Here is a 24177-nt window from a genome sequence, read left to right as displayed (position 1 = left end):
TTAATTTTATCAGTTTTTAAAACTGGTTTGAATCAAGTGGGTAGTGCCGTGCTCCCTCCAAATATGGTATCTTTCAGACCTAAGACTTTTGTCCTAAAGTCTCTTGCTCAGCAGTTTCCATGCTAACTCTTGTGACCATAAAGTGCTGCATGTAATTTAGTCATATATGCAAATTGAACCTTGTCTGGACTGGTTAATTTCTGCTTTAAGTGTTTCAGATATCAGACCTTTCTCTAGTCTTCCCACGCTGAACACATGGTTAAGTCATCTGTTCCTCCAGTTTTGTTTTGTAAAAATAAAGGGTTATTTCTTTTTAGTTGGAGATAACTAATGGATTAATAGTGGTGTGGTGTAGTTCTCTACAGTTGATTGTAATCCATTAACTATCTAAGTCTCATCTGATTAACAGATGAGGTGGTAAGTGCTAGTTTAGTCATTGGAAGCAGTTGTTAAATTGGAATCAGTGGAGGTGGGACACTGAGCACAGGTTGGGATTGGCTCCTGTTAATCGCCCTGAGGAGTTTTATAAGGCAGCCCTGGAGCCAGTGTGTTCCCAGCTGCAGCAGGTGAAGATGTGATTGAGGTGGTTTTTGGCTTTTAAAGTGTTAGTAGTACTGTGGTAGGTAAGTGTACTGGCCTCTTTTGAGATTTTAATCTAACTTTTTCAAGGTTTGCAAGCCCGTGTGATCAGATTTACTGCAGCCCTGAGATTTTATTAGATGAAAATCAAGTGTTTTGTTTTAGTAATAATCCTTTTACAGTGGTCTATCAATAGGTTTGGAGTCTTGTGCTTTTTTTTTCTTTTAGTATCCTGTAGAATAGTCAATATACAGGAGCTGTGGCAGTAAAGGTGTTAACTTGGGTAAGTGGTTGTTGAACTTTAAGAATTTTCTGGGGAGTTTCTAGTCACTGGGGGACATGAGACTTGCTTTTATTTAGGGTTTGATCTGCATGTGTACAGGCTGGTAGAATGCATGTAGTGGCTCGAAGGTTTAAATCCATTGGTTGTGGCCCATCACTAGGCTGAGTGTTATTTGTGCTTTTGAGTTGCAATTGTTGTGAATGTTTAAGCTCTAAAACCTTTTCAGTCCAGGCTGCAGCGGTTTGGTACTGAACATGGTCAGTGGTTTTGTCTCGTACTACTGTGGTTCTCAAGAGACTTTTTAGAAAACATTTGTAGGAGTGTCTAGTCACTGTGCAATGTCAACTTTTAGTTTTATAAATGTTTTTATTTTTTTTTCTCGTAGGAGCCAGTGTTTATGGATAGGCTCTGATCCGTCTGGGTCGAGGGTGGAGTTGATCCGTTTTGGGATGGATGCACTGAATTTGAACTTGTTGAATTAATCTTGTTTGCCAGTGACAACCGTCATGGAGTATTGCAACAGCATATTCCCTGGAAGTCTGCCATGTCAATGGAAGAACTAGACACTAGCTGAAGTCTCTTCAGTAACTGCATGAATCGCTGACATCGGTAGTGCTGCAATGGACAGTTTGTAGGAGTGACTTGATCACAGCTTGCGGTCCACGTCTGAGAAGAGGTAACTAGTATTGTGTGGATAAGGCTGAGGTGATGCTCAGCCAAGGTTGTCAAGCCTCTGCGTACAGTGGACAGTAAGCCAATCATCCTACTGCATAAAGCTCTTTCGTGAGTTTGGTCAGCAGTGATGTCTCTTGATCCCTGGCCAGCTGTATGCATGGTGTGGAGTGACGGGCCTGGGGCTTCCTGTTCAGAGGAAGCTCACTGGCTGATGGAGTCCCAGCTGTGACCTGGCGATACCCTACCGTGAGTATTGGTGTTTTCCACATTAAACAGTGGAGAGTGAAGACATGCTGCAAGCTGTCCTTACATTTCCTGGATGCCCATGTATCTTGGAGCAGTTATTGTCTAGGAGGACACGGTACCTGGAGCAGAGGTGAGTTTCACTCTTCTCCCGTCTAACCTAGTCCAAACCACATTTGATGCTCTATGAACATTTAGTATTGGTGAGTGAGTTTCACTTTTGGCTATCTTTCATGTTGCTTAGTCCAAATTGATCCAACGACCCCCTCATTTGTAAGAATTTTATAATGGAGGAAAAGGTACTTTTGGTGTAGGCTGAGTGTTAAACTCTTGGACCTCATTGTCAACATGCTATCCATTTAGAAGCGAGGTGTAATTTTGGATTTGTATTGTCTGTCTTTTGGGTGATGTTTGCTCCTTGATTGGGTGAGGCACTGACGTGCACTTGACTGGCTGTCATTCTGGCTCTCAAAGACTAAATTAGTGCTTTTGTATGTGATTTATTTCATGGGTGCACACATGTAAATGAATCACTTTAGTTCAATTGTGACCTGAGTAATTGGACTCCCGGCTGGTTACAGCTCTGAGGAGACAGCGTGTCAGCCAGGTTCTCTTGATGGGTGTAAGCACAGGAACTGCACTTGCTCCCCTGTGGCACGACAGTGGACTGGGGGATTTTCTTTGCTCTCTGTGGGGTGTTGTCCTGTTGGTTTGACTTGGACCCTGTTGGTAGCGAAAATGCAGGGTTGACTGTTTCTAAGAAAGGTAGAGGACTTGGGTTAAATCCTTCTCTCCGTTTCAGGCTCTCTGCTGCCAGTAGGGATGAGAAGGCTTGTGCTCCTGAGGGAGGACCTTTCATCTCCAGGGGTGGAGCGCAGATGGGGCAGGTCTCTTTCGGTGAAGGTCTACTGGAGGAGTAGGGAGCTTGTTCCAAGTCTGAATGTCATTTACTTTAGAGGATTCAGGTTTGACTACAATGTGTACATTAGCTACATGGGGAAAGTTTTCATTGGGTGCAGTACATACACCCGGATACTCTGGGTTCACGTACAATTGTGTAGACTGTTGTCTAGGGTGTATTGGGCAGATGACTTTTGGCATGTGCATGGGACATGTAGCATAGTGAGTAAACTCCTGTTACTCTTGGCTATTTTTTTGGACTTGAAAGACGGTTATCAGGTTAGAGATGCAGGACAATCTGAGAGCCATGCCTTATCTTTAGTTTACTGCATGGAGAACTGAGTCTTTGATTTTGTAACCAATTTTAACTTGCAATCTGTCATCTTCAGTATTCAAGTCAGTGTTGTGATGCAGGAATTTCTGGAGTGAGCAGGCCTGAACAGTTGTTTGGGTCAGGGATAGACTAGTATTTAAGGTTGGGGTTTTGTGGAAGTGCATGCATTTGAGATGGCTCCACCAGGAATTTAAGGATCTGTGTAGTGATTCAATTCCTTTTTTACACCGTTTTCCAATGAGCAGATGACGGCTGTCAGACTGAGAACGGGGGAGCAGGGAGCATTACTGCTGGTGAACTTGGGCTGCGCCGAGTGAACAATGCGAGCTGAAGGTAAGCGAAGGAGAGATTTAGGTCGGTGTGAGGAGAGCTTTTGAAGTTGGGAGCAGCCTACACGGCACATCCTGGTCCCCTCTGTGTGGAGGATGGGAGTGGTTAGTCTTGCTTTTACAGTCCTCAAAGATGAGGTTGGTCACTGGAGAAAGGATGCTATTGAGGTTTCTAGCTCCTGGTTTAACAGAAGAGTGGTATCTTGGACATTTGTTCATAGAACAGCCTCTCAATGAGGCTAGACCACAGTGGTGCTGAGGGGTATGAGTGACTGGAATGTTTTTAGAGTGGAATGCTGCGAGTGGTGCTCCCCAGTCCCTGAACAGTGCTGATGGACAACTTGTTTGGAGATGAGAATCCATTGAACAGTATTGGCCGTCTGAATAGCAGGAATGTTCTGTGAATATTAAACACCTGGGGAGTATGTGCAGAACATTGTCCACTCATTGAGTTTTGGCACTTTGCATCTTGGGACTGTGGTTCTCTACCCTTTCCCAAATCAAAGACAATGGAAATATCCAACTATAGTGTTCAATTAAAACTGTTTATATGGAGTCAGGTTTAAGTGTCTTTTCTAGCAAATTCCAAATGCAATGCCTTTTCTGTTTTATACTAGGCTTAGTTTTGGGACTTACTGGGCAAGTTTAGCTTCCTGTTGAACTGTAGGTTTCTTTATTGTAGGCATTTGTTTTGGTGATGTTTCTTGCTTAAGCAGTTGTAGCACCAGCAGCCTCCTCCTCTTGAGCCTCCTTGGAGATGGGTTCAAACAGTGAAATACCATGTCGGGAGACCCAGTCAGATCAGTGAGTTCCTTACCACTCAAGTGTAACTGGGGAGGATGTGTGGGGCAGCTGTGGGCTTGACACCACTTGAACCACCTTCAAAGGTAGGAACAGCTTTCTTTTCCGACTGCTGCTCTGCACACCAGCCTTTTGATGGCTGTTCCCAGGAGCACCTGAGCCACCTGGCTGGTTGAGCCAAAGTTGACTTTGTTCCAGGTAAGGGGATTATGTAGCCTGCAGCTGCAGGGGTTCTTTGTTGGTTTTTTGTAGCTTTAATGGTAAAGTGTCACTAGCATAAGTACTGGTTAATCAGGAGATGGAAGTCAAATACTGAAAGTGTTGCGCAAGCACTGGGGGGGATTTGGCAAAATTGTTTATGGTATGACTGGAAAATTAGAGAATTGTCCGTATGTAAGATTTATTTCATGGGTGCACACATGTAACTAAATCTTACATTGGACATTTTAAAGTGAATTGAGTTAACTAAAGGGAACTAAGCTGAGTATGGAGTCTTCCTGATTAACCAGTGAGACTGTATTCTGTGAATGTCCACCACAATCAATCCTGTCAGAGGTTTAGTGCAATAAGGGGAGTGAGTTTCCAGCTGATTGGAAGTGGTTGTGTACTGTGCCCTGTGAGAGGGCTACATGAAGACTGCCAGGGGACTTTCTTATACTGGATGTGTACTTTAACCATGAGCACAAACTGTTATTGGCGTAAAACTGGCTGTGAAACGTGGTTAAGTGGTTCTGTTGATCCTTCAGAAAAGTTTTTTAAAGGAGCTTCTAGTCACTGGGGAATGTGAGGCTTAGTTTGATCATGGGTTAATCAGTATGTGTTCAAAGTGTTATCTCCATGATGGCCAAGTGTGATGCAGCTCAAAGACTTCAATCTACGTGGTGCCCTATCAATAGGTTTCAGGTAGTTTGTGCTTTTGTTTCTTATGTTTAAGCTCTAAAGCCTTTTCACCTTGGTTAAGACTGTAGCTGTTTGGTTCTGAAGATGGTGTTTTGATCTCATACTGCTGTGGAATTTTTTTCTTTTTGCAAAACCAGAAGTGGTTTGTCTCAAATTGAGTTTAAGGCAAAGGTTCTGCTGCACTAGGTATGCACTTTTAAGGTCTTTAAAAAGATTGAATTTCAATTACTATTTAATTTGGATATGCAGCTTTGCATAATTGGTTTTGTTTTTTGGTAGTGGTGGTTGAATTTTAAGGATGGGTAAGTTGTGCTTGAATGTGCAATACGTCTACATAGTGAACTACTGTAAATGGATTTGGTAACAATCATGTATTTTGATTATAAGGCTCAGTTGGTTGAGCTAGAGGTTTTTAATTGGTTGTCTCAAATGTTCTTATTTTGCTTTTGCAACAGATTTGACTAGTTTTCTTTCCTGGTTTCAGCCAGTATCCAAGCTAATCTCAAGGAAGTGAAGCAACAGCATCTAAGTCCAGGGTGAGAACTGGCCTGGAGTATTGCAACAAGATCCAGAACTGTCAAAATGTTAGTATCAGTGTCCAAGATGCCATGCTGCATGGTGGTCTGGCTCAGAAGAAATGAGGCTAGCTTTGTCCTGAATAAGGTGAGGTGATCCACCTGCTTCAAGTTCTTATCTACAGAAACTCCTGAGCCTTTGAATAAGGTGGAAATGGTGGGTAAACTCAACATCCTACTGCTTGATGTTCTTGAACAGTTACTGGTATCTTTGGTGTGGATATGCATTTGCTTTTGCCCTAATCTGTGCCCTTTTGAGGCCTAGGTATAGGTGGGTTTGACAGGGACAGGCTTGGTGAACCCTGCTCAGAGGATGCTCACTGGATACCAGCTGTGTGACCTATTGGTAAGTAATGCAGTCTTTGCATTTCCTGGATGCACGTGGATCTTGGAGCAGGTGTAATAGAAGGCATGTCCCTGGAGCAGAGGTGAGTTTCACTCTTTTCCTGTCTAACCTTATCCATAGCAAACTTGATGCTATATAACCATTTAGTATTTGCTTGTCAGAACTGTTTACTGAAGGACGAAAAGCTCCTTTTGGAGTAGGCTACATGTTTAAGCTCTTGGACCTTTTGGTGGATAACGTCACACTTTAACATGCTGAACATTTTACACTGTTTCTAGAGGTGAAGCTTTTTTCTGGGTTATTTTTCCTCCCTGCTTGGTTGGGGTGTTTGTATACTAATGTGCGCTTGACTGGCTGTCCATTCTGTCTTCTAGAAGACAATTACTGCTTTGCATCTGATTTATTTCATGGGTGCACACATGTAAATAAATCAGTTTAGATGCACAGTAGTATAATAGTGATGTGGTGCACCAACAGCCTCCTCCACTGTAGACTCCTTGCTGGTTACAGCATATCGACCAGGTACTCGTGATGGGTGTTGGCACAGGAACTGCTCTCCTCACAGGGGAGGAACTGCACTGGATCCCTCCCCTGTGGCAAGAGCCCTGGACTGGGGGTTTTCTCTTGGCTCTCTGCAGGGTGTTTTCCTGTTTTATCCTGGACAGATGCTGCACCATAACTACTTTACAAGTTTAGTACAAAACTGGAACTGGGAGTAAATGTTCTTGTGGTTTTCCAAGTGCAGAGGATCATGCCAAAACTGTCTACTTGGTTTTATGCTGCCGGAAGGGTTGACCAGACCTTTGCTCCCAGACGGATGACCTTTCATCACCAGGAGTGGAGTACAGATGGGGCTGGTCTCTGGGATCTTTAGCAAGATCAGCTGGAGGAATGGGGTGCTTGTTCAAAGGCTGAAAGTCAATGGTAACATCAGAGGATCTAGTCAGGTGAGTGGGTGTAGCGAGTTTCTGCCCAGTAAGAGAGATGGGGCATCTTGAGAACACTGATTACATGGGGTACTTCATTTTTCATTGGGTACATTTGGGTACTCTGGCTATGTTGGTTCATTTGGCTACATAGAGTATATTGGGCAGGCAACCTTTGGCATGTGCATAGGAGTTGCAGCAATGGTGTAGTACATGTGTAGATTCAGCTTTTTTTGTCTACTTATTTTTGCACTTACAGTGGACTTGAAAGACCCTAATATCTGGGTTGGAGGAATGTGGGACTATATGAAAGCCTTGTTGTCTTTAGTTCATTTCATGGACAACTGAGTATTTGATAGTCTTTAATTTTAACTGATCTTGGAAGAGAAGGAAGAACAATTTGGGTTTTGTCTCTTTGGGTCAGTGTGATGAGTATTTGAGGTTGTGATCAGTCAGGGTTAAAGGAAGGATTAAGCTGATGAATTTTTTACACTACATGCATATTTCTGTGACCTGGTGACACCTGTCAGATGGAGTAATTCAAAAGGGTCACGAGCTTCCCTGGAAGTTGGCTGTCAGTATAAAGGGAGATGAAGGCTGCCTTCTTACTGAACTTGATTTGTTTCCATTGGTTTCATTGTTTGCAGATGCATCGGTTCCTCATCTCATGTGAGTGTGATGCCAACCTGCGAGATTGCCCAGCTATGGGACAAGGAGCCTGTATTTGGTCAGATGAAGTTAAGGTGATACATCTGCAAGAACCTGTGACTCTACATGTGCATTCCAGCAGATTGGAAAAATGTTAATACTGGTGATGTTTAAACGTTTTATCCCACTGCCCGATTAGTTTACCCCTAACTCATCTTGCATTTTTAGTATAGGTTGTTTAAATAGTTGTTTAAGATGTTATCCGTGTTTGATCTTTTTGGCATCAATGTCAAAAATGATTGAATGTGGGGGTTCTGATTTTTCTTTATTTTCCACAAGGTGCTGTTTTCCCAGATCCGTCTCGGTGGGAAGCAAGGAGCGTTACTGCTTGAGAAGTGGACTTGGGCTTCCCTCGGTGAACAAGGGGAGATGCAGGTCAGTGTGAGGAGAGCTTTTAATGTTGTGTGGAGGAGGGAAACGGACATTTTGTTTTGTTCTTTGTTGGTGCACTGAGAGGCAGCTGTTAGAGATGGGATGGTTTTCACCCCCTGGTCTCAGGAGAAGTGTCAGTATCTTGGTCAATGATGTTTACAGAACAGCCTCTCTCAATGAGGCTAGACCATGGTGGTGCTGAGTGGTATGAATGACTTGTTTTGTTTTTAGAGTGGAATGTCATGATGGGTGCTCCCCAGTCCCTGCCCACCTGAATGCAGACATGGAACAGTATTGGCTGTCTGAAAGGCATCAGGAGTGTGATTTAATTCCTTTCTGTGAGTATTGAAGTCCTGCAGATGGAACACCAGAAAGCAAGGAGGGGTTTGAAGCTGCCCTTGCTGAATCTGCTGGGCAGCTGTGGATGTAGGAACACATGCAAAGGTAGTCATGCAGGACAATGTCCCTCTAGCATTGGCGAGTTGTCCTTTTAGTTTCTCTTCTTTGATTTGGGAAAGTGTAGAGATGGTCATACTCATATAGAGGTATATGGTGTAACAAAATGCTATATAACTAGCTCTCGGATGGTAAGTAGTACAAAAAAGAAGCAATGTGCAAAATCATGCATCAACTATGAAATAAAGGATCTAAAGTTATGGGGAGTGAGTTTCTTGACATGCGAGGTTGAGGTAGATTTCAATGTGTTTGATCTTTAAGAGAAGGTACAGTGAGGGTTCAGATCATGGGTGAGTGGCTGGCAGTTTAATAGTGTGGGGGTAAAAATGGAGTTTGGTAATATGGGCCCGAGTGCTCCGGTACCGGTTTCTGGATGGTAGAGGGTCAAATGCTCTTCTTGCTTGGGTGCGTGGAGTCTTTGCTTGGAGCTTTCCTCAAGCACAGTTTGTCATAAATGGACTGGGCAGTTTTCACCACCTGCTGTAGGGCTTTGTGGTCGGCAATACTGCAGATGCAACCTGTCGGTGTACTTTCTGTTGTGCATCTGTATAAGTTGGCGAGGTTCTGGGGACATCTTGGGCTTCTTCAACTGTCTTTGGAAATACAGGCTGTTGTGCTTTCTTAATCAGACAGGTGGACAATGGACTTGGCACACACCCCTGGGGGACCCCAGTGTTCAGAGTTTGTGTGCTGGAGGTGTGGTTTCCAAGCCTGACAGCCTGGGGTCTGCCTGTCAAAGTCCCAAATCCCATTTGCAGAGGATGGTATTGAGACCCAGTGCACCGAGTTTCTTGTTTCTGGAATGATAAAAGCAGATTGTGAGTTAGTGAATGTTTTTTTTTAATCCAGATGAGATGGGGCAGTGTGTATGGCAATGAAGACTGTCATCTGTGGATCTGTTGGTACGGGTGTAGTGTCGGGAATGGTGTCCTCAATGTGCCCCATGACCAGCCCTTGAACCACTTTACCATGACGGTTGTTGGTGCTACCGTGTGGTAGTCATTAAGGCGTGTTACTGTGGTTTTCTTTGGTATTGGGATGATGGGGCCAAGCTGTAGTCCCCACCTGCTTCAAGACAAGCACCAAGATGTGCTGAAAATGTCTGAATACATTTGGCAGTTTATTGGTTTAGGTTCTGAGCATGCGACTGGGAATGATATTGGGCCTTGTGTGTGTTCACTTTTAGCAGAGATCTCCTCCACATTTACAGACAGCGAGAGCACCTGGTCGGTCGCGGAGGGTGCAGTTCTGTTGAGTGGATTCAAACGGAGTGTAAAAGGTGTTGAGCTTGTTGTGCAGGGAGGCATCATGGGCAGGTGCACAGATGTTCTTTCTTTCGTAGTCTATACCGTCCCACATGCGTGTTGGGTCATGAGTGTTCTTCTAATTTTTAAGTGTTTTTACGCGTTTAATACCTTTCTTTAGATTGATAGCTGACTTGAGTTTTGTTTTATTGCCTAATTTGAATGTTTCATACCTTGTTTGGATTAGGTTGTGAACCTCTATGGTTTCGGTTTAGGAAAAAGTTATTGTTTTGAGTGTTCCACTGCCAGCAAATCTTGATGTAGCTAGTGAATAATGCATTTTCCTGTATGTCTGTGTGTGATCCCTGTGTGGCTGCCATTCTGACTGCTAGTTTTGCTTGCCTGCACAGTTTACTGTATGTGGGGAGGAGAGACTGATCTGAGCAGTGTATAGTAATTCTAGTGCTTCCTTGTCATTTGAACCAGGGGGGGGGGGAATGTAGATGGTAAGTTGTAAATGCCCTCAGCAGATTATTGAAAATCTAGAGTGGCTGAGCAGTGTTCTGTGATGGTAGATGCGTTGTTGCACCACATGTTAATAAATGCATACATCCTCGCCTCTGGTTTTACTGGACTCTGCAGTTCTGTCCATGTGGAAGGCAGAAAACCCGTTTAGGTGCATCGCCTAATTCTGTCAGTCATTTTGGTGAATACATGAGTCCAGAGTCACAGCTGAAATTGACAACTAGTCAAATTAGACAACTAGTAAAGCTACTGGCTCCTTTATAACTTCCTTTTATAACACGTTTATACAAAGTGTTTAAATGCCTTTTTGATTTTGGATGCGGCTCATGTTTGTGACTTTTGGTGGGCAATTTAAGCTTCCTTCAGCTCAACAGACTAAATGTGCAAAATGTAACTTGGTTTATTTTTCTTGGTAATTGTTTTCTTTGTGAAGCATTGTTTCACTGGCTGTCTTTCTGGCACTGAAAGATTTTTCATGGGTGCATTTCAAAGTAAATCACTGCAATATTAGAGACTTGGCACACCAGCAAACTCCTTGTCATGTCAGCCAGGTTCTGTTGATGGGTGGTGGCACAGGCACTGCACCTGAGCCCTGGACTGGGGGGTTTCCTGTTGGCTTGTCTTGAATGAACAAAGTTTGCTGTGGAAATGTCTTGAATGTTTCTAAAAAGTGCAGAGGATGAAATCTCTACCTGAGTAACTTGCGGATGTGGTACAGTCTAGACTAGGATTGCAGCTGGGGTTCACTGTAAGAATTAAGTTGCCCTAAAACCAAATTGTTTTCATTGAAAGTAAGGTTGTCTGTTTTAGTGCAGAAAGGGGAGGGATTAGTTTCCAGCTATCTGGAAGTGGATGAGTGCTGGGCTTTGTGAAAAGGGAGGGCTGCATGGAAAACTGTAATGCTTTTGTTAGAGGATTCGTTTGTTTTCTTTTAAACAATTGCAACTGCTACAGTAACTTGTCTACATGGAATACAACTGTAAATGGATTTGGTCATCCCTGTTTACCTGGGGTTTTGGACAGTAGAATCTAAGCTAGAAGCTTTTCCCTCAATTTTGAGGGAGGAGTTGAGCTGGTCACCTATGTTTGCAGATGGATGCACCTGGGATCTGAAGTACTTGAATGCTTTTTGTACTGCATGTGAATTTCGGTGAGTTGGTGACGATTAAGATGGAGTTTTGAACTGAAACCAGAGATTCTTTGGATATCTTCTATTGAAAGAGCAGAACTACAAAGAAGCCGACGGTTGTCTTTTCGGTTACTGCCTGAATTGCTCAACTTGTTTGCAGGAGTCACTGTCTTTTAACACATGGGTACATGACACCATGCTGTTGACAGGGAGCTCAGTGGCTGGCTAAAACAATACATTCGGTTTGATTTGATGCAAGTATTGAACTTCTGCGCTTTTAACAGTGGAGAGTGAAGAGATGTTTTGCAGGTTATCCTTAAATTTCCTGGATGCCTATGGATCTTGGAGCAGTTGCGAAGCAAGTATCTAGGAGGATTGTGTTCCTGGAGCAGTGGTGAGTTTCACTTGTTTCTCTAATCATGTCCAAATCAAATGATTTTAATTTGTCCTTGTGTGTAAGACGTTTTTTTGAAGGTTGACAAGCTGCTTTTGGGTTAGGCCTAGCTTTGAGCTCTTGATGTGATGCTTTAATGTGCTAAACATTGAGTCACAGTGGTTTTTTTCTGGCTTATTTTTCCTCCCTGTTTGGTTGAGCTATCTGTATACTCATGTGCATTTGACTGGCTGTCATTCTGGCTCTGGAAGATGGAATTAGTGCTTTGTATGAGATTTTATTTCACGAGTGCACATGTAACGAATCACTTTAGATACACAGCAGTATGATGGTGACTTGGCACACCAGCTGCTGTCTCCAGTGTTGAGTCCTTGCTGGAGATGGCATTGAGGTTCTCTCGATGGGGGTTGGCACATGAACTGCTCTCCTCCCTGGGCAGGGCATTTTCCTGTTGGTTAGTGCTGGACAGGTGTTACACTGTATGTTGGGAGTGGAAATGCTGGCTTGACTGTTTCTAAGAAGTGCAGAGGACTTGGTCTAAATCCTTCTCTCCATTTCAGGCTCTGCTGCCAGATGAAGTGAGCAGGATTGTGCTTCAGAGAGTGGATCTTTCATGACCAAATGTGCAGCACAGATGGGGTTGGGCTCTGGGATGTTTCTGTGAAGATCTGCCGGAGGAGTGGGGTGCAAGTTAAAAGCGGCATCAGAGGATCGAGACGGGTGAGTTCTTCCCCCTCCTAGGAGGTGTGATGGAGCATTTTGGGTATACTCTGGGCGTATGTTTGTTTTAGGTACATTTGTGTAGACTGCTTATTTTTTATATAAAGTCCAGTGAGTTTATTGGTTAGACAGCTGTTGGCATGTGCATGGGAGTTGTGTAGTACATTTAGGAAACTTTTCTTACGGTTTTTGCTCTTTTAATGGACACGAAAGATACTGTTATCGGGGAAATGTGGGAGAATATGAAAGCCTTGCATTTTTTAATGATTGAGATTTGGTTTTGTAACCTACACTAACTGCTTCAATTTCTTGTCTTTTGTGTCAAGCTGAAGGCGTAGGCAGACAAGCAAATGGATCTATGTCCTTGGTAAGCAGGCAAGGAAAAAATGGGTTGAGGGAAGGGATAAGTGGTTAACTCTGTTTTGGGATGGAACTTGTGTGCAGATGTTGGAGATGGACTTTTCCCCTGTGGAAGGAGCCCTGTTCTATGGATTTTTGCTTTTGCACATTTCTGGGTGGTTTTCAGTTGGGTTTGTTTTGGAATTGTGTAGCACTGAACATTGATCATTTAGGTCAAAATGGGTGTTGGGGGTGGGAATGTAGACTGGATTATTTCTGACAAGTGCAGAGGACTCAGTCTAGTTTTTTTTTTCTTTAGGTTCTCTGCTGTCTGGGGGGCTGACGAGGCCTTTGCTGCTGAGATAGGACCTTTAACAGGATGGGAGCCCAGATGCAGCAGACTGAGATCTGTCTGCGAAGATTTGCCAGAAGACTCGTGGGCCCGTTTTTGATTTCAGAAGACAATGGCCACAGAGGAGCATCAAAACTGCTGTACAAGTTCCTAATGACAAGCGAAGAATGAGGGGGAGGCCTTTTGTGGGGTGGAAAGAGGCTCAGGTGGTGCATGAAGCTGTAAATGGATCTCTGCACTCGGGTCTTGTAATGGGTGTTTGGCTCTTGGATTGTAACTTTAGCACCTGAGCCACCTGGCAAGGAGGAGACAGTGACTTTCTGTGTGGGAATGGAGAAAGAGTTTAGTTTTGTTACTTGGTAACCATTTTGTAAATTATGGGCCACTTGAAAAGCTGAGTTTGAGAGTCTAAGGTCAAGCAATGATTTATTTGCATGGGTGCACACATGTACATAAATCTTGCATTGGCTTTAGAGTAAAACTCAATTGAGCCCCTCAAGTAGAAATGAATAAAAGGAGTAGTTATGCCATCCACTCATTTGGGGAAAAGAGACATTGGTTTAGCTGAGAGTTGCTCTTTTTTCATACCTACACAGAAAGCACTTTTGTCATGGGGGGGATTTGTGTTATGTTTTGTGGATTTGTAAGTACTTTGCTAGACAATGTTCTCCTGTATTGATTGTATTTGTTTGTATGGCATCATAATAAAACTTGCTAAATGTACCAAATCTGTTCTTGTGTTTCTTGCATGTTGATTGTGGCTGTTCATTATATTGAATACATACTGGCACTGGATCTGCTTTTCCCTGCATTGCTGTGCTTGGAGATTTTACACCCTAAATGAGATTTTGATTTCAGTTTTTTACTACTCAGGATTTAGGTTACACTCTGCGTACATTTGGTGTAGTACATTTTTTTTATGGATCCAAGTATTGGTTTACTTTCACATAATAAACTTGGTGTTTTATGATTTTTGAGAATCTAGGTGAGTTTTTAAAGTATATATTTAGCCATTGATGGTGTAAAGCATAGAACTGAAATACTGCTTTGGGTTTATGAAGAGTTTTAAATTTGCCACTGGGTGTCTTTTTTTATTAGTTCAGTTTAGATATGAATATGCACATATATATATGGTGGTGTCCAGTCTGAAGGCAGAGTCCTGGTGAAGGGTGACCTCTTAGCTTCCAGCTCATGAGCCCCAGTTGGATGGTCCTATAAAGTTTGTGTTTTGACCCTGTGTGGTTTGTGTTTTGATAAGTTCCATACTTTGGCTGTTGTCCCTCCCCATTGGTACATTAATTCATCCATCTGTGCCATTTTGACATCTTCAATGAAACTTGACCAATCTGATCTTGGCTTATTCAGTATTTAACTTGGTGGTTCTCAGAATGTAGGGGTATTTGATTGTGCTTTGGTTCTGTTTTGCTTTGTGTAGATGTTTTGTACTTTATCCTTTATTTTGCAGTTTCCCTAATGTGTTATCAACCTCTGTTCTTTTGTGCGGTTTTTTGCTTATTTTTGTTTGTAGTTTACTTATGAATTTGTGTAAAGGGTTAGTTACATTTGTGGGGTATGTTTTGCAGATGTAGTTGGTTGTATGAGAGACTAGTATGGGTGAGTGCCTTGTTTTGTATGGGTTTGGGTAGATGGTGAAGGGTAGCTAGGCTGTTGGATGCTGAAGACCTGAGTTTTGTTTTGGTAGAATGGTCACTTTCCCTCACTTTATTATCCAGCTTTTTTGTTTTCTTTGGCACTGCCCTTGTCTGTTTTTCTACATACCACTCTTTGTATTAATTTTTTTTTAGACTAAAACTTGTCATGCTTCCCGAGTCCTTCACCAGCATCCTCAAAGTTACACCCTGAGACACTTGGTTGTAACAGGCACACTGCACACACCCTGATATGACTTGCAGTGCCACCTCTGATGGGGGGAGTTTTTACACCTACAGGCTGGGGGGGGTTGCACTTGTCTGGTTTGATTTCATTTCACAAGGGTAGGCCAACTTTTGTAGTAAGTTTGTTTTACCTTTATTGTATGTACCCTGTTGACTAGGTAGTACCCTGCTAAACAGCATTAGTCTAGTGTGGAGGTAGTGTTGGCAAAGTTGTTTACTCTGGTCTTTGGTTGTTGCTAATGGTTCTCTTCACAGCACCTCCCATGAGTCATACTGGAGACACTTTCATATTTAAGGTGTTTAATTTTAGTTTTACTGTATTTGTCTTTTAGTCTTCAATTCCCTTCCAGGTGAAAATGTCCAAGAAGCGGTTTAAGTTGTCCAGTATACAAGGTTTATGTAATGAATTTGGGTGCTGCTATTAGTATTTTTGGCTTGAGGTATTTGTTGATGCCTTTAAGTGAAGTAATAACTTCACTTTATTAGCCCTTTACAATTTCTTGCATTAGGAATTTGCCTTTTCACATACCCCAGCTTGCGCTCAATGAGACACACACACAGGTAAAGAGAAGAGCATGGGGTCAGAGCACAAGGTCAGCCATTGTACAGCACCCCTGGAGCAGTTGGGGGTTAAGGGCCTTGCTCAGGAGCCTAATGAAGGAGGATTCCTCTGCTGGCTACAGGATTTGAATCGGCAACCTTCCAGCCACCGCTGCAGATCCTTAGCCACAGAGCCACCACTGCACCCAAATAAAAGTGTATTGGATGTAGTGCTACAGATTAAGCTATTTTAGTGTAGAGATTGAGATTGCAATGTGCCCTTTTTATTAACCTTGTCAAATGGTTATAGCTGCAGTAGTTGTAGATTAAAGGGGTTGTTATACTTGGATGGAGTTTGAGGTTGCAGTTTAGGGAAGCAGTAAAATACATTTTTACTTTAAGCTTAGTGTAAGAACACATTTACAATTTTCATCCTTTTAAAGTCATTAGATTAGTTAGTTATTGAGGTATTGGTTTTATAGAGGGTTGGATTTTCAGTGGTTTAACTTTACAGGTCACTGCACTGCTGAAGACGGGATGGGATGCCAGTCCTTTTCTCCCGTCTCATTGTTCCAGAATGCAATTAACCTACCTTTGTTCTTGAAGTTGTGCAGGAAACACAACTTGGAAGAAACGCACAAACTGGGGAGAAAATGACATGAGTATTCCAAAGCTGGTTCTGATGCACTTGTTCTATAAAGTGTAATGTGTAGAAAAATAAACTGGTAACACAAGTACCAGGTGTAAGGAGTATTTATTTTCATGAGCCCTGCATGGAGTCCTTTGGAACCATGATGATGGCTGGAAGAGAAGCAAGATTGTGCACATTGACATTTAATAAGAAATGGTATGTATCATCCATAGGGTGAATAAAAATAGTTTCACATTAGTTATCACATCATAAACTTTTTGGTAGTTGTCTTAAAGCAACGTTTTCTTCATTTTTAAAAGAACCCAAATAAGTGGGAAAAGGTCAGGTTGTCCAGATCCTACCTCTAGCCATGTAATTAAATGAGTTAATTCAAAACATAATGGTGCCATACTGAGTTTTAAAAAAAAAATGACACTCCAGTATTCATATATACAACAGGAGATTGGTAGTAATCAAGGTTTTGTTGATTTACTCTTCTACTTTTGGTACAGTAGCTTAACTGCTCAGTTTATTCTACTAGATCTTGGGCATCTTTTTCTCCAATCCCAGAGGTGAGTGTGATTTGGGTCAGTCCAGTATAGTGTAATGACCTTTAAAATTAGAATCTATTTCATTAGTTATATCCCAGTTTTTTCAACTACCATGTTAAATCATAAAACTGCCAACTTTGTAGGATTTGAATTAGCTAAAGAGACACTTTAATTTTTGTTTTTCTTTTTAACACTTTTTCTTATAACCTTTTATAATGAATTACATTATGAAAAAAATCCTCTTAATTTACATGGACCTGTTTGGACGTTTCAACCAATTATAAAGTCAGTAGAAACTTTAACATGTGATTAGGTTATTGCAAAAAAGGTAGATTTAGTTAATAAATATCAAATAAATAACACTTTTCTCCACAAAAGGTTTGTAGTAGGAGCCAAGTGTATTTTATCCAAGTACCTCTTTTCTAAAATCAACTTTGTAAGAAACAACATGGGACTAACCAGCAAACAAAAGATTTGTCCCAGCACAAGTAAGGAAACCGTACTCGCCACTCTCCTCAGCTTCTGGACTCTTGAATGAAAACAGAGACACACGAAGTCTTCTTTTATCCTCTGACCTGGGATGGCTCCTCCCCCTCAGAATGTACCAAGTCCAGTGAGGGGTGAAACCTTCACAACTGACTGCTATAGTGGCTGGCTGAATTAAATCAACAGTTTTACAAACTCAATATAATACATCTATTCATTTGAAGATGGATAATGAATTTCTCGTTTTTGGGGTTAAATAAAGTGCGATTGATTGAATCATATGTGGGTCGCTATTCATTGATGAATATTGTTTGCACTTTTGAGCCTCTTTTTTGATCAAGAGATTTATACAGATGTAGGCATTCAAAGTGCATGTTTAAACCTGCTTCATATGGAATCTTTATATCGCATTTTAAAACAAAAGGGAAATTTTGGTAGCTGAACATAAAAATAACAGGAGCATAAATCTTTGAACATTATATCATCATAATTGATATTAATTTAGTAATATAAACACTATACTTTATGTCTAAGTGATAGGGGTAGCTTAAATAAAAAGTGCACAGAAGGATTGCACTTTACAAACATTTTATGCATCAAACTCACTTTCTGTGGGTAAGTTTTGATGTGCTCTTTCTGACTATGTTAAGTTTAAAACATTATTAAGATTAAAATATTATGGGTTCTTTTTAAAAGCATATAATCTTTTCTATGAATCCTTGCATTATTCCAGTAAAATACATGTACTTTTTAGAATCCACTGAATGAGGTAAGATTACTTTACTAGCTATATACACAATATCTTGCATTAGGAATTTGTCTTTTCCACATAACCCCAGCTTGCTCTCCACAGGATACAGAGAGGTTGGGGACCATTATACAGCACCCCTGGAGCAATTGGCCTTGCTTAGGAGCCCAAGGGAGAAAACACCCTCTGTTAGCTGTGGGATTTGAACCAGCAACTTCCCAGCCCCAGCTGCAGAGCCTTAGCCACAGAGCCACCACACTTTCCTAATCTGCTTATGAAATGGAAATATGTAGTAAAAGAAATTAGTAATCACATTAATGGATCAAAATATTAAAGATATTTATGAACTGATTGTATAACTGTAGTCTGTTTTCTTTGTAAATATTTTTTTTTGTGACTCATTCAGTCCTGATTACTTTTGGAACATTTTGACCCGTCTGTTTCAGCAGAAATTCCAAGTGCTCTGTTGGTGCAGTGGGTTTGGCTGAGTGGTCTTCTCACCCCCTGGGAGATCTGGGTTCAATTCCTGCTTAGAGCTGAAGTTTTTTTTCCTAATAAAAAGTCTAATTTTAAAAAACATGAAATAGTAAATAGTATGTATAGTATATTAACATTTTTATATAACTAGATGGTAAAAAAAAAATTCTTTAGGCATGAAAAACAGGTAGAGCATGCTTCATTATGATGCAAGTGCTGTTGGGTGCTGGATAGCTCAATGGGTTAGAGTCTGGTGTTACTAACATCAAGGTTGTGGGTTCAATTCCTCTATGGGCCATGAAATCCCATTTTCCATGGTGTGGTGGCTCTATGGCTAAGGATCTGAGACTGGCTGGTAGGTTGCTGGTTTGTATCCCACGGCTGGCACAGGAATCCTATTTCATTGGGCTCCTGATTGAGGCCCTTCAGCCCAAATGTTCCCGGGGTGCTGTATAAATGGCTGACCCTGCAGTCTGACCCCAAGCTTCTCTCCCTGTATGTGTGTCTCATGTAGAGGCAATTGGGGTATGTGGAAAGACAAATTCCTAATACCAGAAAATTATATATGGCCAATAATAAAGTGTTATTATCTATTGTCCTCTACCTCTATAGGGACACAAAAAGGTTTAAAAGTTTAAAATCCAAATGTTTCAAAACATCCATTTGTGATATTTTTGGCTGCTTAGTTACATGATTCCATGTTAATATAATCAAGTGATATTAATTCAGTACCATTAGTTATAACAGTAAGTGGTGCTTACTATGTATTCTTGGAAAAGGATAAAAATTATTTCACATGTATATTAACTATATAGTGTTAGAAGCAGCATGTTTAAACTTTTCTATATCCCACTGTAATTCACCAATTTAAAGATTTTGATGCCTAAGATGTATGAAGAAGGTGGAATACTGTCGTGTACATTATTTATATATCTATGGATTTTCTCTTTGTCGATGTAAACCTGAAAGAGGCACATCACGTTCACATGCTACAGTATAATAAATGTTTTGTATATATCCAACTAAGCAATCTTGTTCTTATGATTTCTGCTTACGTCTACTTATACTATTATATCTACTTACTTCAGTCCTTTAATATTTAACATGCTGTCATCCACAGTATACAGTTCAATTTCTATAACTGGCCAAAAATTGTTCCTCACCTTTGACTTGGATTTAAAGTCAGGCATTGTCTGGTGACTGTCCAAATATTTGACAAAGAAGTGCAGTCCCACAACTGAGTGTTTGTAAAACATTGCAGTACCCAGCAGATGCTGAACCTTTTAAGTACTCCCGCATTATCACCTGTGCCTTCTGAATGGCTGGATCTGTAGATGGGCTGGCTAATACTTGTTAAGTCATCGGAAACAGGTGTGTGTCACATTATGAACAATAGGGCTTTGCAAATTGACCATTTTGAGGACATGTTGGGATAGGTTCTTGGTGATTTAGCCACACCTCTGAGTTAATGATGAGAGGTTTAATAGCAAAGCCTTGGAGACTAGTAGTCAGTCTGCTTTTGGTTTCTGGATGGGTTGGAGCTCCTGGCTTGCAGCTGTGTCAGCCCAAAGACTGCTGTGGATGGTGAGTGGTTTTGATGTGTTTGGGTGGTCATTTGAAGAAGGTTGAAGGTGTTTAGAATATTTTTGTACTGTGAGGTTGGGAAGGGTTTTTGTATGTCATGGATGGAAAGGTGGCATATTTAGTTGAAACTTGATAGTCTTTTTAAGACTGTCAAAATATTTCACAAAGTAGTGCAGTCCCACAACTGAGTGTTTGTAAAAACAAAATTGTTACCCAGCAGTTCCTGAACCTCTAAGTACCCCCCACATTATTGCCCATGCATTTTGAATGGCTGGATCTGTAGATGGGCTGGCTAATACTTGTTTAGTCATCGGAAACAGGTGTGTCGCATTATGAACAACAGGGCTTTGCAAATTGACCATTTTGAAGACATGTTGGGATAGGGTCTTGGTGAATTAGCCACACCTCTGTATTAATGATGAGGCTTTTAAAAACACAGCCTTGGGTCTAGTAGTCAGTCTGTGTCTGGTTCCTGTAAGGTTAGGAGGTCTTGGTTTGCAGCTTTGGTGGCCTGAAGACTGCAAAAGGTGGGTGTTTTTGATGTTTGTTGGGGGGGGGGTGGTAATTTGAAGAAGGTTGTAGGGGTTTAGAATATTTGTGCAATGTGGGTTGGGGAAGGTTTGTGGTATGTGTTGAGTTGAAAGGTAATATAATTAGTTGAAACTAGACTCTCTGAAGATATGGAAGAACATTTACTTTAGTTTACTTTAATGTGTTCTGGAATCTGATGTTTATGCTTGTGAGGGTTATGTTCTTTGAATTGAAATGGTTTCAGCCATGGGTTGTCTTTTATAAGGTCACCTTTGTAAATGGGTTTTCCAAAGGGTGGTAGGATTTAAACCTGTTTGGACCTTAATTTGTTCATTTTCATTGGTTTTTGTAAGCATTCAAGGCTATAGGACATTAGTCTTGGATGATTGTTTTCAAAAAGGTGGCAGGTAAGAGAATGTATACTGAGTTGGCAAGTAGGTAGTATTTTAGATCCGGTTCAGTGTTTAGGCAAGGGTTGAGTTGGGGAAATTGAGATGTATGTTTGTGGTGTGTGACTCCTTTTTGTTGTATATTTAAACTGTTTAGATGGGAAGTTGACATTTGGAAAGATTACACAATGGTTTTTCCTTTTTAGGTGGGAGAAGGTGTTTAAGGGTTAGGGACAAATTTGGTAAAGTGTTTTGTTATGTATGGTATTTAAAGCTTATTGAATTGTGAATGTTGTCCTGGAGGTTCAGTATGCTGCTGGTGTGTTTTGTAGGTCTAATGTTTAAGTGACTGGAATATTGAAGGAGAGTCAATTTTGACTTTGTGGCTTTTGGAATGGTGATGGAAATAAACTGAGTGCCAATGTGAAGTGTGTGTCTGTGTTGGGCAACCTAAAAGGATGGTATGAATATTATTGGTGTGAAAGTGAGGAGGAGCTTCGGGTTGGCTGCACTGAGCTTTTTGGATAATGATGAATGTGTTTTCTTTTTAAATGGTTAGGAGTTTTCCTTTTAATTAAATACTTATTTTTGTGAAGTTTTATGCTTTAAATGTGACTATTTTTAAACATGCTTTGATGTTTAGGTTTATGATTGTTTTGTCAATTTAGCTGATGTGGAAATTAGTCTATTTTGCTTTTATAATATGAATGTTTTTGGTAACATTGTTTAGATTAGTACTCTGAAGTTGTGGAGTAAGGTATGCTGATTTACAGTGGCTGTGAATGATGAGGCCGTGTTGGATTCAGAGAAGAGTTGGAGCTTCACTTATTTTCAATGGCTATAATGTTCTTGGTTCTAGTTTTAGACATTGAAGATGTTCTGTTATGATTTGGCTGACTGATATCTAAGTAACTTTGTTTAGAAGTATTGTTGTTTCCCTGGCTAATTGAACTATTCACACCTATTTTTGAGTCATTGTAAGTAAAGCCCTGTGTATATTTGCATGTGTTTAATGATGCCCTTATTACACTAACAATTTATGTTGATGGTTATGGTTTGTTATTGGGTGAATGTGCTGGTTATGTTCTTTTTGACTTTTTTAATTCAAAGTCTTAATTAACAATGTGAATAGCCTGTTTTGGTTGTGTGTTGTTATGATGAAACTTTGCAAATGTCATGTTTTGGAATTTCTATTGCTTTGTTTTTTTTTTAGTCATGCTATACAATGTAGAACTGAAATTGGAGCATTTATTTGCTATATGATTGTGGAGTCAGTTTATTTCTTGATGGAAGTGTGCACAATCACATTTGTTTAGCAAGGGGTATTGTGCAGGAAGGGAGGTGTTGGTTTGTTTCAAATTGTACAGATGCAGCCATTCAAAACCTGTGTACACTGTGGAACAACACGGTGGGTGTGTCACATCAAAACACATAATTTCATGTCATACTGCAATTTACGATATGCAAATTATATTAATAGTTTCCAGAATCACCTCGTAAAACCACCAGGTGGAACTCGAGTATTCACCCAGTTTACTCTTGCTAGAAGCCTTGCCTTTGCTGCTGTTATATATTGTATATTGTTTTAGATTTCTAAATATCATAGCATTTGAAACTAAGTCATTTATTAATTACGAATTTCAAGCTGCTACTGATATTATTGACACTATTGAATTTGTTGATCTTTCTAAATATCACAAAACATGCATTACCATTAAGTTAAGTGATTACCATTTTCCATGAATACTTGTTCATTATCACAGTAGAAGAAACTCATACTTTTCAGAATTTAATTTTGGAAGAGTTTTTTTACGTGCTCCTTCTGACCATATTGTTTATGTACTTTGTGAAAAGTGTTATTTAAACTTTTTCTGCAAATATGCTCGTTATCGGTGTTTTGATTTTTCACTTCCTGGTTTCCCCTTCTTTATGGTCCCTCTCCTGTCCCATGTATCTTGGAACTTTTGGTTCCCATCTGTTTGTGGTTTGTGTTTGTCTTTTTTTTGTCTTAAGTCTGGAGCTCTACCTGACCCCCACCTTCCTCTACCCAATAAAGGTTTTGTACCCTGGAGGAGGGGGCAGCTCTCAGCTGTGGACTCCCAGAGGTTTCCTTTCAGTTAAACGAGGTTTTTCCTCCCTCCAGTGCTGTGCAGCTCACTTATTTCTATGGGTGTCAGGAGCCGCTCATGAAGGGGGGGGGTACTGTCACACTGTTTGCAGCCAGAGGGTACTCCTACTGTCCTGAACTTTTTTTGTCTAGATGACAGTTTTCTAATTTTTTTAAAATAAATATTAACAATTGGTATGCCTGTAGTTTTTTCACAAAGCCTCCTAGAGTTACAAAAACACTTGCTGTATGTACAAAGTACATTGTGACTTTTCACAGCCATCACTCTTTTTTTTTAAGCCATTTGTTTTACCACACTTGAATATTCTTCTGTCCATATCTTTGCAAGGGAAGCACAGCCTTCAAACCAAATGCATTTTAAAGACTGTGACTTGTGAATTTTCACAGCCTCCACATAAAACTATCAGTGAGCTAATTCTCTTTAATTTTTTTAAACCTTTGAGTTTTTCATCGATGTGTAATTACGGACTAACTGGAACCCGGGTGGACCACTGTGTACACATGTTCACAAAGCGAGAAATACTGCTCAATACGGCTTTGTGCGAACAACGCGTATATCGCCATAGGAAGCAGAACAGCACAGCCTCAGATTACCCAGACTGTAAGCATGGGAATAAAGCTTTGTTTGATTTCTGAAACCCTTTCTTTGTCCCCTTTTCATTCAGGTAAGGGTCAACTATATACACAATACTGCTGAGGGCAGGAAAATTCAAATATTTTTTTACTCAGTAGCTTATTAGCAGCTGGACAATGATGCAAATGAGTGTTTTACAGTGTTTTTTTGAGGATGACAGTACAGGTAATACACTGGAATAGGGGGGTCTTCATGACTCGGTATCATTTACACACCAGACAGCCCCCTTCACCTTATATTACCTTACTTTGAGTTGTGAAACTGTCCTTTATTTTTTTTTTGTTAACGATGCAGGTAATACAGTGGGATGGGGGGTGCTTCCAGTAATTTCTGGGTTTCCTGTGTTTTATTTCAGTTTCACATTGGTTCTGAAAGTTAACACTTTTGCAAGATGTAATGTTTTTGGGAGTATTGAAACTGTTACTTGGCTTCCTTTGTGAGGGGAGTTATCCT

General features: G+C 40.8%; 2 long non-coding RNA genes across 4 annotated transcripts; one reads left to right on the top strand and one right to left on the bottom strand.

The window, feature by feature from the left end:
* The first annotated feature begins 1256 nt into the window (after positions 1–1256).
* On the top strand, positions 1257–13843 carry LOC138216025 (uncharacterized). 2 transcript variants are annotated; one of them, XR_011182715.1, is made up of 8 exons: positions 1257–1913; positions 2583–6912; positions 7539–7634; positions 7879–7974; positions 8203–11719; positions 12280–12439; positions 12766–12806; positions 13098–13843. It is a non-coding gene; the product is annotated as an uncharacterized lncRNA (long non-coding RNA). The 2 variants fall into 2 exon arrangements; XR_011182714.1 differs by having other exon boundaries at positions 1257–6912.
* Positions 13844–16302: 2459 nt separating this feature from the next.
* LOC138224255 (uncharacterized) lies at positions 16303–19700 on the bottom strand. Of its 2 annotated transcripts, none has more exons than XR_011182662.1 (3): positions 19622–19700; positions 17207–17276; positions 16303–16366 (listed from the first exon to the last, which is right to left on the bottom strand). It is a non-coding gene; the product is annotated as an uncharacterized lncRNA (long non-coding RNA). The 2 variants fall into 2 exon arrangements; XR_011182661.1 differs by having other exon boundaries at positions 17207–17402; positions 19622–19687.
* Between the last annotated feature and the right edge of the window lie 4477 nt (positions 19701–24177).

Source organism: Lepisosteus oculatus, chromosome 19 (assembly GCF_040954835.1).
Source record: "Lepisosteus oculatus isolate fLepOcu1 chromosome 19, fLepOcu1.hap2, whole genome shotgun sequence".
Taxonomy (NCBI): domain Eukaryota; kingdom Metazoa; phylum Chordata; class Actinopteri; order Semionotiformes; family Lepisosteidae; genus Lepisosteus; species Lepisosteus oculatus.
Note: the sequence above shows the minus strand (reverse complement) of the source record. Positions and strands in the feature narration are given on the sequence as shown.